This window comes from Micropterus salmoides, unplaced genomic scaffold (assembly GCF_014851395.1).
Source record: "Micropterus salmoides isolate LMB-PRFRI ecotype aquatic unplaced genomic scaffold, ASM1485139v1 Ms_hic_scaffold_21, whole genome shotgun sequence".
Classification (NCBI taxonomy): Eukaryota; Metazoa; Chordata; class Actinopteri; order Centrarchiformes; family Centrarchidae; genus Micropterus; species Micropterus salmoides.
In genome coordinates this window covers 25,221,620-25,238,250 of record NW_024041262.1, presented here as the reverse complement: position 1 = coordinate 25,238,250, position 16,631 = coordinate 25,221,620, and the positions used below count along the sequence as shown (strand labels likewise).

General features: G+C 38.7%; 1 pseudogene; it reads left to right on the top strand.

Annotated features, from left to right (window-relative positions):
- Positions 1 to 9,915: 9,915 nt before the first annotated feature.
- Positions 9,916 to 16,284, top strand: LOC119915617 (annotated as a pseudogene).
- The last annotated feature ends 347 nt before the right edge of the window (positions 16,285 to 16,631 follow it).

Below are 16,631 nucleotides of genomic sequence, written 5' to 3'. Positions count from 1 at the left end.
TCCACCAGACAGACTTCTCTTGTAGATTAGTCATGGAAAATGAGAATGGTGCAAGTTTTCCTTTTGTATCAAGCAGCAAAAACGTTGGTGTTAATTTGACTTTCTGGACATTGCACGTCCTGTGATGTGATTATTGTGCATAGGCACCTTGCGAAATAGCCTATAGGTTATTTTTGTGGTATGTGTTGAGGGAATTAGAGAAATGGCTGATAAAGAAGCAAAGGTGTTGTCCATGAAGTCAGGCTTTATAAACTGCTCTATAAATATGTGTTTCTTCCTTTACCATGGCATGCCCATTTTTGGATAACATCGTAGATGATGAAGCACTTATATTGAGAAGGGCTTTTCAACAGGAAAGAATATTTCTATACAGGTTCAACCCGTTAGCTTTTCCCGACAAGTACCTGCATGAGCGTTAGCGCTTTTCTGGGGAGACTGCTGAATCCCAAAATTCAGCACCGCACAAAGTTTCACAGATTTTATTTTTTATTTTTCTTATTGGGCTACGCATTACAAAAGAAACTTTAGAACAGGTGGAGTACTTTTCTTTGTTTTTGTTGATACACGATTCCCTAATGTTATTGGCGCACTGGACTGCACACAGGATCAAACGCCCCTCTGGGGCAAATGAAGGTGATTTTGTGAATAGAAAATGGTTAGGTCTACTGTTTGCTACATAAATATGTGCATTAAGAACTTAACACATCTTAGTGCTTCAGATGATCTGTGATGCTGACTGCATCTTTAGCAATATTGAGGTAAAGTGGCCTGGCAAAGTCCATGACTCCTGACAAACCCCCCCACATATAATCTTCCCCATGCTAGAACAAGGACCCGAATAGAAATGGCATTTGGCCTTCTTAAGTTCCGTTTCCAGTGCCTTCACCACCTGAAGATCACCCCAGACAGGGCCTGTGACATCATGTTGCATGCGCTGTCCTTCACAACATTGCCTGTCTCGGGAAGGAAAGGGCTCCTAAAGTGGCCTTTGAGATGGACTGGGATAATCTGGCAATATTTCCCGATAATGTCAATGGCAGACTGATCAGAGACCAATACGTTGTTAACTATTTTAGTTGATTTATTGATTTTTCGTATATACAACAAAGGAGAGAATGTCACAATGTTTTTCTTTTAATGACGTCACTTGTCTGCTGAGAGCTTGGGACAGAAAACAATAATGATTAATAAGTTGTGCAGGAGCTTATAGTTATGCTTACAGCATGCATTGAAACATGACTTACTTCTTGTTTTAGTTTCTGGACTTTCAGGTCCAGTTTCTTTAATGTCTTGTTTTTTATTTCCATATCTAGGTACAAGTCCTGCAGTTTTCTTTGTGAGATGTGATTTTTATGTCTGCCACTCAATTTATTTTTTAAGTTTGTGAATCCTGTAAAACACATATCAATTAGCAGAGCATGAATTATGCATGGTAAGATTTCCTCTTGTCTTGATTGCATTATTTGTTAGATCTTACTGCTTCACCTATTTATCCCATTGATGCCAAAGGCCTATGTGTTAGTAGCTGTTCCAAGTATGTATCGCTCATACCTATTGGTACTCATAGATCTCTTACTTTACTGTTGTTTGTATGTTGTTCTTCAAATGTAGGTTGCTTTGGAATAAAGTGTCTGCCAAATGAGTACATGTAAATGTTCGGATAATACTATGTTCCCAGATTGGCTCTCGGGCAGTGTTTATGTTTTTGAATATGTACTGTGTGGTTAACTTTTGTGTCTGTATATATATATATATATGCTGCAGGACCCCCTTGAAACTGAGATGATACATCTCAAGGGGTTATCCTGAAATAAATTCAATTCAATTCAGTACACTGTCTGGGTGTTATATAATTTCTATGAGCATCACATCTGTGACTTCTTTTCCATTAGATTAAAGTATTTCCACATGCCTTCTTGAGTCCACAGACAGAGTCGCCTCATTGTCTGCTGCAGAAGTGCTTTCATCCTGCCACAATTAACCAAACTCATATAAACCTAGTGTTGATAGGTCCCTAGGCTATATACCTTTAATGAATAATACTCACTGGATTGATGTTATCCTCGTGTAGCTCCACAAGAGAAAGTGTGTTGCCAGATACTTGAAGACATTGTCAGTCAGTCCATATCATACTACATAAATGTTTGATTACTTTGCATGTGCAGTAGTGGAATAATGTACCATGTATGAAGGGGGCAGTTTCTATGGGTGGGAGAGAGTCAGTAGCATTTCACCCCTGGATCCCTTCTAAAACAGGCCTCCATTTGTTTATATCGAGGGCCAGCTCTTTTTCTGGCCTGAATTCTGGGGATGTTGGACCACCCTCATGCCAGACATATTTTAAGATAAATAAGAGAATAAAATATGTGAGCAGGCACCTTTTAAGTCATTTATACAAGTCATTTGTACATTAGTCAACATTTTATCGAAACAGTTACCAGTGTGCAAAATCTTTTATTTAATCTTGACCTTTTCCCAGGTCCTCTTTGGTCCAGTCATGTTTGTTCTGTATAAATATTGATAGGATGTGTAACAAAAAAGAGTAACAGAAGTTATCAGCTGTCAGACATGTTACAACGTTGACTTCCACTGTTCACTTTAAAGTTTGTCATTTGAGCAAATGACAAGTAGGAAATGTGTATTTTATTTATAATACTATTGATCAGAGGTGTCTAAAAATCTCAAAAATAGCCTAAAATGCCTAACAGCTTTCACAGCAGTTAGAGGTGCAACAAATAGAGAATCAGCATGTGTCAGCAATGGTTGGCATTACTAGCTTTGTTACATTTCTTAACGTTGAATGTCAAAAGTCCATTTCAAAACTGTCTCAGAAAACCTTTAACAAAGTCAAAGCTTGTGAGTTTTCCTTCAACGGCATATCCGTCTTTCTTTCTTTATTTCATTTTCTGCAAAGTAATCTAATTATTGGTGGCCTAAACAGGCCAGTGGTGGCCTGAACAACAGTACAAGTTGTTGTGCCTTGACTGTACATGCTCAATTCTGTAACAAATTTTGCATGTTTGAAGAGTCCCGTCTTGAAAACATCTACATGCCAATATTCACCCATACTCATTGCGCAACCTGCTGGCAACAGGAAGTAACCTTCAACAAAGCAGCCTCCATGGCAGGTTTCACCTACATTTACGAAATTTCTGTGGCACATGTATCATGTCCAGATGTACCAAAAAAGCCTCTTGGAGCCATTGCCTTAACCGAACAGGAAGTCAATTTGGATTTAATGGTCATTTTTGGGGAATTACAGGCTCCATATGAACTCCTCCTAGAGAATTAGTCCAATTGACTTTCCACAATTCACAACTACTTATTACACAGTTTGAGTTGTAATATACATGGTCACTGCCAGTCTGGAGACCTATTCCCCCGCTTGACGATTCCTGGTGGCCGCTCTGCCCAGCTCTAATGCTTCCCTGCCTAAGCCAACTTCTGTTGCCTGTTCACTACCTATCCCTGTCCTTGTCTGCTTTTGAGTCCAGGATTATCCGCTCTTATCACCACTACAATTTATTTGTTAGAGCAGTGTTTCTCAACGGGGGTGTTCAGAGGACAATAGGGGGCGCTGGAAACAATATTTTGGAAAGGGGGGCATTGAGATGCTCTTGGGGGGCGTTTGTTGAGTTAAAAATGTTAAGGCTAGTTTACACCAAAGATTCACAATAATACGAGTTTAAACTTTCAACTACTTGCAAAAAAACTGGTCTGCAACATTAAAACCTGCCAGTTTACTTCACTGCGACTAGACGAGACGGTGGGTATCGTCTTTTCTTCAGTTTCTGTCAGCTTCTTGTGGCACAGCTCCATGCATCCTTCATGGAAACAGGAAGTAAGAGTATCATCTGTTAAAAATTTACCTACAAGGCGTTTACTGTGTAAACTCTGGAAAATGGACGCTCTCTTTCTTGGTATTATCATGGAACAGCGTTTATCTGAGCAGTACACCATGAACTCCTTGTTTGTCCTCCAGGCTTCATGTCGAAGTGACAAGATACTGAACCCCCAATTGCCCCTGGTGGCTGTTCCGCCAGTGTGTGAATGTCAGTTTCTGTTTGAGCACTTAGGCTCAGTGTATGAATGTGAGTGAATGGTGAATGCAGATGTAGTGTAAAAGCGCTTTGAGTGGTCGAAAAGACTAGAAAGGCGCCATACAAATACAGAGCATTTACATTTATCGCAGGGGTTACACATTTATAAGAGGGATGTTCCACTGTTGGAATTCCCCTGAAAGCAACTTCTTCCAGCGTCCAACACCTGATGCGATACCAGTGAGCCTGTAAAGTGTACCCACCTCGCATTGTGAGTCGCAGCCTTGCTCTGTTTGGGACTGTGAGCTGCACTTTATCAGAGCTGCTGAAGTTAACGTGTGATTTGTGGTGAGATTTATACCTGATCACAGGTGTTGTCACTTAGTTTTGTTTCCCTCCTGCTCGAGCACCTGCTCATCTCATCCAGTTCTGTGTCTGTCAGAGAGTCGAGGGGATACTTCCAGCGAATCGAAAACGTAATGCGCAGTGGAGTATTATGAACTAATTAAATGGTGACGTTAGTCTCATAACTTTTTCCTCGACATGTCAGAGAACACATATATGTGGGAGAGATACCGTATGTGCAGAAAGTTTTAAATATGAGCAGAAAACTTGCTGAAACACAGGAGCTGTTAAAGTCCAGTCAATAAATGAATTAAAATCAATCTATCATTGAGGTGAAAAGAGGCCACATGCACATTTAAAGAGGTTACTTCCCTGAACAAATTACACAAAAGAGGAGGGAAAACTAAATCATGTGTGTTGACTCAGCAGGGATGATATCAAATAATTTGATCTACAGGAGAAAAATATTTAAAAGCAATAATATAACCTGTGTGTTAGAGTGAGGTTAAAGCTCAGGAAAATACAGTCTTGTGACACACAATTGTGCAGTATGCAGACCAATGTGCGTGTAAGTCACTTTACATTTGTACAGATGACACTTCTCATTGATTCAGGTTGAAAGGACTGTTGTAAATTAAGTTTATTTACGATAGCACCTTTTACAAAGCAAGGTCACAGTAAACAGAACAAGAACACTTGAGCGATAACAGGTCTTAAAAACACACAAGATTACACACATTAGACAGCACGAGGCAAAGGCCAAAAGAGTCTTCAGCTGCTTTTTAAAGATACCACTGAATGTACGTCTGAAGGAAGAACGTTCACAGTGTCGGAGCCTTCACTTCAAATGCATAGATGATCATCCCTAGCTCAGGTTGTGATACAACAGATCTGAGTTTGGCCATATTTCTGAAATTGAAGAAGCATGTAAAATGATTTGACATGTTGGTCAAACACATGTTTGACACGCTGCTACTCCCAAATGTATTTTAGCTGTGTGAAAAAGTTTTGTACTTGTGAAAATGTTTTGTACTTTTACATTCAAATGTGTGAATGTGTAAAAAAGTTTTGTACCTGTGAAAATGGGCCAGCCCTTGATTCTCGGCAACCATAAAAACATAATTGGTCATGTGACCACACATCAAGAGTCATCCATTTTACTCATCCTGTGATGGTGAGAGGCCCATTGAATAAGTGATGAGCACATTTAAGTATAAAAAACAGTTCAAAGTGATTTTTGTATGTTTAAGGAGTCATGATTGTTGAGTCTAAACAATTACAGACAAGTCTGGAAAAAACAATGTGTTAGTGCTTTAGGAAGTCACAATATAAGGCTATACTGTTAGCATGATGTTACCTCTAAACTGCTTGGTGAAATAAGTTTGTTAAAATGGCAGGAAATGGGGTAATTTGAGGAAAGTTTAGCCAGTTTTTTTTACTGTAATACTTTCTGTAATACTCATTTATTCCAGCATCCACTGCACTGTGCTTCATCGCACTGTGTGCATGCATGTATGTGTACCTGTATATTACAGTCACTCCTGCATCCTTTGCACTCTGCTCACTGCACTTTCGATTACTAACTCACTGACTTCCCTCTTCTTTCTCCTTCTGACGGTTTGCGCAGGTGTTTCCGCCTCCAAATGTTCAAGGCAGTTGCCCACCTCCCCTGAAACAGCCGCAGGTATTGTATGAATGTTTTACATTCATACTATTGTCATTGTGTCTAATTGTGACAAATTTCTGCATCTGAGACCTTTGAGGCCTGGGTCTATAAAGGGGAATGTGTGCATGAAGTATGCAGTCAAAGTCCAGTTAAAACATAAACATGTATAATAAATTCTGACAGGAGTGAGGGACAGAAGAACAAAACCAATTGGTGCACAAACTTCTCCAGATTGCAGGAAATAAAGTGATGAAAAAAAGATTCTGGGGTCACATATTTCAACATTGGATATTTCTTCAAAATAGTGTTAAAATATCTTCTCATCTTGTTATAGTCAACCCAATATTGTGCGTCATCACATCTCAGAGCGTAGATCTCAAGTGTAATGTCACACCCTAATCTGAGACATTGTGTCCCCACCCCTTTTCAACACAAAGTGACGCCCTTGACACTACCTGCTTCCTGTCTCATTATTTCCCTGTTCTTTACAGAAAAACAAATAATCTGACTGCAGGCCTCATCTCATGGCTGTTACAAATGGTAGTTTGGAGGAGTGTCATGGGAGGAGGCAGCAGAAAAGAGAATCTGACAGGATATAAATCTTGCAGCATCACAGAGCATCAGAGTTCCAGTTCCAGCTGGAAGTCAGGAAGACTCACGCACAACTTGTCTGTTCAGGTGCTGACGGGTACGGTAAGTTTATTGTCTCGTTTCCCGTGCTTGTGCTTTACTAGTAGAGCTTTGTTTTTGGTCCTCTAAGACGAACCCGGTTAAATGTGTTAGATTCTTTATTACAGTGGTTTATTATCTGCCATACCTTTAATCTGACAGTAGTCCTGCTAAAGCTCTTACAGTCCTCTCCTTCTCCTGCTCTCTCTTCCTTTGTGTCCCAAATGTTTAGTTGTTCCTCTGCCTCCTTTAGTGATAATGGTATATGTGAATCATGTAGTTTATTTGTTGCACTGGAGGACAGCTTCTGATTCTGCAGCTAAGGGAATTTTTTTTTTACATTGCTGAGCGACCAACACCTCTTGTTTAGGCATTTCAGGTAAAGCCTTAATGTTGTCTCAAACCCACTTCCAGGTTTGCAAAACATTTTATTGTATTTGTGAAAATGGAAAAAAAAAAAGGGGGGCAGTTTCGCTGCTTTTTTTTAATATCGAGACACATTCAGGGTTTTTCCTGCATAGAGAATCCTGCGTATTTGTTTACACTGTTTAAATGTAAGGATTTTTTAATTTTTATTAATTCAACTTTTGAGAAGAAGACGGCTACATTTACTGATAAATGGGTATTCTGTTTGTTGCAATATACAACTTTACTGCTAGATTAAAATAAAATTCTAAAATTACACCATACAGCCATTTTATTGTCTTACAACTGTGTGTGTCCCGTGACTTATTATTTTGTCATGATTGAGTGATCATGTCTGCAAGTTAGACTAGTTTAATTAACCCAAGAGGATGATAAAGATGACTATGATGATAACAACAATAATAATAATAATAATAGGATTAAATATAATTATAATTTTATATAAAATATTATATAATATTGATTTATTACCTTTTAATACTTTTTAAGACCCTGCAGGCATGCTGTGAATTAGGGGAGACTGGGGATGGTTTTAACACATGCAATGAGGAACAAGTTACAAATCACTAGATTTACTGTGCACATGCTCAGTTTAGTCCTTATTCCACATGGGAAAAAGTAGCACCCTGTGGCAGCAAAGGGTATGTTACTAACTATGGGGTGAATTGTAATGTTTTACTCATAGTGTTTGAAGCTAAATTATGCATTTTCTGTTTTTATCACATTTTGAATGCTCTGGTTTAAAAGAGTTCCCAGATACAGACAGAAATGTTAAAAATGTTACAACCATCCCAATTATTTTTAAAATAGATCAATCTACTGACTAATTTATTGATTATTATTTAGATATTGTTTTTACTACTCAATTAATGTAAAAAATATTTATCCAAAATAAATGTCAAAATGTATTTGATTTGTAGTATCCAAGACTTGTGCATTTGACTCATAACAGTTCAAAATAGCACTGTAGCAGCAGGACAGAGGGTCAGTGACCTTCTACGGGGAGAGTAGTGATTGGTGGTTAAGTAGGGACTGAACCCTTCTATATAATTTGACCTCTAACCCCTTGTTTTGTTACCTCAAAATAGTATGGGTACTACTAATACGGTACTAATACTAATACCTAAACATATCCTATATAAGCTGTGTTTGATGTACAGAGAGACAGAGTGGCCATCGGGCTTTTTCACTCTCCAAGCTGCTGCAGAGCTTGTAATTGATGCTGAACTCTTTGATGTAATAAACTTTTATGATCAAGAACAGTGTCAAGCAGGTTTCCTCTCAACACATCATCGCAACATTATTGTTCGGACACCACAGATTAAAAACGTAATATTTCATCTTGAAATAGAGACACATAAAGCAGATTAGAATAATGATATTGGTAGCATATCTTTAAAATTAGTGAAATTTCCATGTCACAGATGTGTTTTGATATTTATAATAACAGACTCTATTTGCCAGATGCCTGAAAAATACTGGACCTCAATTTTTATTTAAGTACTTGACTTAAAGCTTTATTCATTACTGGAGTAGTGTGCATTAAGATAATCACTGGCAAATGTGTTTGCATCAGTGTGGGGCAAAGGAAAGAACTGAAATGATTTACTGCCTGCAACAACAGACTGTTACGTTAGTTTAAGCCATTTTCTTGCTCATACGTGGCTGTTAAAGTAAAAAAATAAAATGTTTGCTTCTTTTGCACTGCTATACAGCACATATGCCACACATCCATGCAATCCTTACAGTGTTATTTCCACACCTCGTTAATTTTGTGTTCTTTAGTTTCATAAATTATACTTGTTTTAAGTAAGTATATTGTGTAGACTCTCTCTTTGTCACATTCCCCTTGCCAGTTTGTGACAACTGGTTAGCAACTGGTCGGCATTAGCCGGCAAACTAACATTATCAAACTTGAGCCAACTGAAGCACAAAATCACATTGTTTCACATGATTTGCATTAATGTTCGTTTACCAGTCCAACAGGATGAAAGCCCAGTCTGGTTTGGGTTTTATCATTTTCAGATGTTGACCCGTGTTTTTACCCGACATCGATCCAATTGTCATTTGTCCTGATGGGTTTCAGCACATAAAACATCCTTACATAGAGTCTGTGTTTGAGTCTGCGTTGTGATGGTCATTTTTTGGTGTTAGTGGACTCCATTTCGTTAGATGCCGTGTTGTTCCTGGGTGTACGGTTCAGAATCAGTAGGCGAGAAGATCCAGAGTGTCCGTGCAGAAAATCCGACCTGATTCCTTCACATAAGAAGCAGTGAGGTTTATATGAACAACTAGGGCTTCAACAATATTAAAAAAATTATGAAAGTGTCATTGTTGACGCGTCGTTCCAGATATGGTTGCATCCAGCCTTTATAGTTCTTTGCATTCTTAGTTTTGAGATCTCATGGATGATGCTGACTATGAGAACGATATTTTAGTTGTTTTAGCTAACGCGTTAAGTGCAATCGCAAATCAGTGAATTATTGGAGTAGCCTACCCTGTCTCGTCTTCTTCTTTTTTTAACCTTTGATAGCGTTAATACTAGCATTTATTCTGAATATTAAACCTAATGGTAGCTAGTTAGTTTGTGTGTTGTAGTATATCAGTAATTAACTAGAAAGACAGTTAATTTGTTAGAAGGTTTAATTAGGGTTCCTAAATAGGCAATAAAAAGTGATTACTTGATGATTACATAAAAAAAATAGCCCCTTTGAGAAGTACTGAAAGCTGTGTGGTCACTTCTTTGACATTTCTCAACAGGTTGGAGAAATGGCTGGTGTCACTGAGGTTGCTGCTCTAGGTCGACCTTTCACCCTAGGAATGCTCTATGATGCTCGGAAAGATCAACTGATCCCAGGTAAGACTTGACATTCACAGTCTTGACATATTAAACAAATATAAAAAAAGAGGCCACAGCGGAGAGAATCAATTTGTGTGACTACATTTTACTTCTTCAATGTGGATAGTTAAAATACTACTGTAATACAATATTTAACTATAGTGAAAGGTTTTAAATCCTTCCCCTTTAATCTGAAGTCTACAGGTACATAGAGAAAGTTTTATTGTTGCTTGTTGCGCAAGCCTATAATTCCTTTAATAAATTTCAGAGAATGAATCAAGCATCAAATATGCTTAAAATAGAAGCTGTTTAGGGAATTGCTGGCAGGATAAGAAGCTGCAATGTGCAAAAATCTATGTTTATGTTAGAGATCAGTTTTTTCTGTAGGGATGCACTAATTGATTGGCTGGGGACCAGAATAGGCCTTTTTTCAGCTTAATGTTTGCGTATGCTGTCAAATATAGTTGACAGAGAATTGGAATTGACCAAAATCAGAATCAGCAGGTCAGACAAGATCTGTAATTGGAACCAGCCAGAAAGATGCAATTGTTGCATCATTACTTGTGTGCAGGCCTGCCATTAGGAATTTTGGACAGGGGGACAACATTTTCCAAACTGGGCCCCTCATCGACACCCAGTCCAGCACCACCTCGACCAACCCACCCTTAGTTCTAATACAAACACAGGCAATTTCAAAAAAGCTCTTGGCCATTAGCCTTGTAGTGACACAGATGGAGTCCCTAACAATCATTGCCAAATTCAGTGTTATAGACTCCAATCCAGTTCATGCTCGCATATATATTCAATTACTTAGTATGATTGTAAAGCACAAAAGGTCATTATAGTTTTTAAAACATCTTTCAAATTAGACTGTGACAGTTATGTTCCTCCTTTTAACTTAAAACAAACATTGAAGAAATTACTACAAAGCATTAAATCCTACAGTTTAATTATGACTGAACAATTACACATACTTCATCTATCAAATTCAATCTTGAGGACTACATTAATCAACATATTGGTCAAATTATGCACTAAACTGAAATACTGTGTGAGTAGGCTGTGTCAGCTAAATGATTATCATAATAATATAAACAGAGGTTTACCACATGTGTAGCTTATTATACTGTAACCATATTTACAGCTGTATCCTCTGACCTGTGATGTGCTGCTGACTAGTGTTTACTGTAGGTCAGTTTTCTTGAGGCTGTTACAGGGGAACTTGTGGGTGTTACTAAGCTTTATTCATATAAAGGGAAACAAAATTCAGGTGGAGTTGATGATTCCAAATATGACAGAAGATAGATGCAGTAAAGCTCTCAGGCTCTGTGTTGCTTTTAGATATAGATATATTTTGTCCTGTAGTTTAACTTTTACAAGGTTGTTTATTTATCATTATACAACATAAGACTGCTGTATAATGAAACAAAAGTTTGTAGTCCCTTCATGCTGCACACATAGAACTTAACAAATGAATTTATTAATATTTGAATACACATTAAATGTGCATTAAAATATTAATATATATAATATATTATTATTTTATTCTTTGTCTTTGTTTGGGGAAGTAACCTCTTCAAATATGACTGTGGCACCTTTACTCACCTCAATGATATTAAATTAATTTATTTTAATTCCAACTCCTGCACTTCAGCTCGTGTGTTTTAGCAGGTTTCTGCTCATGTTCAAAACATTCTGCACATTCTCTCCCACATAGGCTATCTGTGTTCTCTGACATGTCCAGAAAAAAAGTGGTACTGTTAAGAGAATAATGCCATCATTTATGAGTATTCATAAACAAAATGAAACAGTCTACCAGCCCTATACACTGCTGTGTATAAGCCTGCTATGTTGCCGATTTGGCCCCTTCAGAACGTCTGCAGACACAGAACCGTTTGGGACTGTACTGCTGGATGAGAGGAGGAGGTGGATGAACTAAACTTAGCCTACTTGAAACACTTTTGATCAGGCAGAAGTATCAACACAAATCCACACAAATGTTCACTTCAGCACCCCCCCCCCCCACCTAGGCCTTGGGGCGGGGTCATCTGTACCCTTTGACCCCCCCCCGATGGCGGGCCTGCTTGTGTGACAACAAAATGATTTGTCCTGTTTTATCAGATGATGAAAGATGATGTTGTTTTCCAATTTCTGTAGGTTTGACATTGTGGGATGATGAAACTCTAAAAAAGAATACAGTTGAAAACTGTCAGCAAAGCAGTGACTTTAAAATGTCCACATCTGACTCCATTGAATCCAAGGCCTCTCTGCTGGATGTTGATTCTTCTCTGAAGGCCAGTTTCCTGAGTGGACTGATTACAGTTGGAGGATCTGCCAAGTATCTCAATGATACGAAGAAATTCAAGAATCAGAGCAGAGTGACGTGTCAGTACAAAGCCACCACACACTTCAAGCAGTTGACAGTGATCGACCATTTAACCATGAGTACCCAACAGATAGATGGTATTAAGAAGGGCTCTGCAACACATGTAGTCACAGGCATCCTTTATGGGCAAACGCTGTCTTTGTGTTTGACAGTGAGAAGTTATATGACGAAAGTGTTCAAAACTTCAAGGGCAAAATGAAAACTGTGATAAATAAGATCCCCAAATTTAATGTTGACGGGAAAGTTGACATCAAGCTGAATGATGAAGAAAAAGCTCTGACTGAGAAATTCTCCTGCAAATTCTACGGAGACTTCATTCTTGAAAGCAACCCAGCAACATTTGAAGAGGCAGTGAAGACCTACATACAACTTCCAAAGCTGCTGGAAAAGAAGGGAGAGAACAGTGTTCCACTGAAGGTCTGGCTGATGCCACTGAAGAAGTTAGCCCCCAAAGCTCCTGTGCTGGTGAGAGAGATCAGTGTTGGACTTGTAAGAAAGGCTGAAGATGCTCTGGAGGACCTGAATCAGCTGGAAAAAAGATGCAACGGTTTGCTGGAGGACAAAGTAGTGCGAAATTTTCCACAAATTCATGAAAAGTTCAGAAGTTTCCAAAAATGGTGTGGTCATTATGCATTTGATCTCAGACAGACCATGGAGAAGAAAATTCCCTCCATCCGTAATGGCAAAGAAGATGAGAGGAAATTAGAAAAAGTCTTTAAAGACAGAGACAATTCACCGTTCAGCCATGCGAAACTAACCAGGTGGATGGACTTTAAAGAGAGCGAAATCAACATCATCAGGTCCTGTGTAGAGAAGATGGAGGGAACAAAGTTCGTCCCAAATCAGTCAGAGCTGGACAGAGAGGTTCTTGGTGTAGAGGAGGCTCTGTGTTTTGTTTTGACCTCCCTGCAGAGTGCTGACCCCTGCCTTGATGCGATGACCAAATACTTAAAGTCATCTAAATTAGAATCTACCAATGAAGAGTCGTGGTTCTACTCAGATGAAGTTATCACCAACATGAGAGAAAAAGCCAAATATTTCCAGGATCTTACTAAACCACTGAAGAACAACAGCCGATTCTGTTTCCTCATCGCAGCAATTGAAAATAAGAAATACACAGGAGCAACCATCTACCATTACAGGAAGGGCAAACTGGTCTCTGAGGGTTTTTCAAAGCCCCCCCTCCCTCCTGTGGAGAAAATCACAGGCAGAAGAGATTTGCTCTGGTGTAAGTACTTTATTTTCACAGTTCTACTAACAATAACAAATGTCTCTCCTTCAGAAACCTCATGTAACTTTTATTACTCACAGAGTTCATTCTGAGCTTTTCTTAGGAAAATACTGTGGATTTTGTTATCGCTTACACTGAAATTGCTTTAAAAAGAAATCTCAAGTAAAAAGTTCTCAGTTAACAGTTATCTGAAACGTGACAAAGAGACACAGCTAATCACTGATTATGTTTGTCTGCTGGTTTAATATTGAACAATGTGTTGTATAACAAGCTTATCTGATGTGTTTATGTGGAATCTAAATCTGTCAAATAATGTAGTAAAAAGTACAATATTTCCATCTGAATTGTAGTGCAGCAGAAGTATAAAATACTCAGTAGTATCTCAACATTAAACTGAAGTACAGTTCTTGAGTTAATGCATGTTTGTCACACTGAAATGCTTCAGACCAAACATATCGGAATATTAGACAAAGATAACACAATTAAACACAAAACATAGCTTTTAAATGTTTTTATTGTTATGGGAGAAAAAAAATCCAAACCTACATGGCTCTGAAAAAGTGATTCTCCCCACAACCTAATAACTGGATGGGCCACCCATAGCAGCAACTTCTGCAATCAAGTGTTTACGATAAGTGGCAATGAGTGTTTTACAGCGCTGTGGAGGAATTTTAGCCCACTCATTTTTGCAGAATTATTGTATTTCAGCCACATTTGAGGGTTTTCAAGCCTTATCCAGCTTTTTTAAGGTCATGCCACAACATCTCAATTGGATTCAGGTCAGGACTTCTCCAAAGTCTTCATTTTGTTTTTCTAAAGTCATTCAGAGGTGGGTTTCGTGGTGTGTTTTGGATCATTGTCCTGCTGCAGAACCCAAGTACACTTCAGCTTGAGGTCATGAACAGATGGCTGGACTTTCTCCTTCAGGATTTTTTGGTAGACTCATGGTTCCATTTACACCAAGTCTTCCAGGTCCTGAAGCAGCAAAACAGCCCGAGACCATGACACTACCACCACCATGTTTTTACTGTTGGTATTATCTTCCTTTTCTTAAATGCTGTTACTTTTACGCCAGATGTAATGGGACACACATTCCAAAAAGTTAAACTTTTGTCTCATCAGTCCACAGTATTTTCCCAAAAGTCACAGAGCCATGTACGTCAATTTGTTTTCAATTTGTCTGAAACATTTCAGTGTGACAAACATGCAACAAAATAAGAAATCAGGAAGGGGGCAAACCCTTTTTCACACCTCTGTACATGCATTCATTTAGCACAGTGACATACAATTGCTAATTGCTGCACACCTCTGGAGCAACTACTAAGAGTCTTGCTCAGGTATACATTGGTGGGCGTGTCGCAGTGAGAATTGAACCCAGGTCTCCCAAATTAAAGGCATATATATGTCTTTGCACCACTGTTTATATTAAGAACATATGAGCATGTGAGTGAATGTTACAAAATATGAGTATAACCTTTAATATATGTTCATAATAATCCACAAATGTAGCTTGTGAACTAGGGAGGGATGCTTGTAACGATGATGACGTCTCGTTCTCTCCATCAGATTCCTGTGATCTCACTCTGGACCCAGACACAGCAAACAACTACCTCACTCTGTCTGAGGGGAACAAGAAGGCAACTTATGGAGCATGGCACTCGTATCCTGACCTCCCGCAGAGATTTGATACTTATGTGTGTCAGGTTCTGTGCAGAGAGGGGCTGACCGGGCGCTTCTACTGGGAGGTGGAGTGGAGTGCTGGCTATAAGGAAGGGGTTGCTGTTGGTGTCACCTACAAAGGCCTGTTTAGGAAAGGAAATTATGGCCAGTGTGGACTTGGACGCAATATTATGTCCTGGAGTTTAGACCACACAGGGTACCCACCAAGTGATACTCTCTGTGCATGGCATAATAGTCAGTCCCAAAATATTTCTGTTCATGCTACCGGCTGCAGCCGACTGGGAGTGTATCTGGACTGGCCTGCTGGCAGTCTGTCCTTCTATAATGTCTCAGGTGACACACTGAGTCACCTCCACACCTTCCGCAACAAATTCTCTGAGCCAGTTTATCCAGGCTTTGGGACTTTCTATGAACACAACTACGTACTCCTGTGTCTGTAATCTGCACCACATGATTCACTTCAAGTTCAGTTCAGTTTGATCACAAAATGATTGTTTCATACGTTGTTATTGTGAAGCACCATTATGATAGTCACATAACAATTTAATATAAAGCTTCCTACTAAATATGGCCCTCCCACTCATGAATATTATCATTGTTGTTATTATAGTTTATTGTTCAATCACAAATCATTTTGTGGATTTGCAGTCAGACTGTGTACTTTGTTCTCCCCTTTTTTCGTAGCAGTACCATCAGTTGACATAAATACCTGTGTTTAATTGTCTTTTTCTTTTCATTTTAAGCTAATTTTATCATCATTAGTGCATTTCAGCTCTCATTGTGCTGCACACAGATATATTTTAAATAGCTTGTTCTGAAGGTAAGTAAGTAAGTGGTTCAAGACAGCTCATTAATGTCGAAGGATGCTTGATCTTTCTTTCAAAAGTTAATATGGAACAGAAACGCAAAGAAGCACAAAGCCACATTTCATCCAAGCATTTTTATGTGAATTATCTAATTAGAAAAGCTGCATGGAAGCTACAGAATTCAAAAAAACTATCACAATGTCCTAAAAAGATTTTACACTTTGTTAATAAAGGATGCTGATGTGTGGGCTCTACTTCTTTTCTCTGCTGCTACTTCTTGTAGTTTGAGTAAGCAGGAAGAGGTGGAGTTCTGCGACCTTTTACTTTTGTCCTGGAAAGATTTTTTTCACGCTGTACGTTGTTTGACTCACCAGAAGTAGGCTGTGGGTAAAAGCCTGACGATGGCCGACTATTTCCAAGTAGATCTGCAGAGTACTTCAGGACACACCTCTGTTCTCCTTAATATTTTATTTTTAAGTGCATTTTCTCTTCTCTCCACAGTGTGTACTTTCCTGTATATTAACATAAAATATGATACACTAC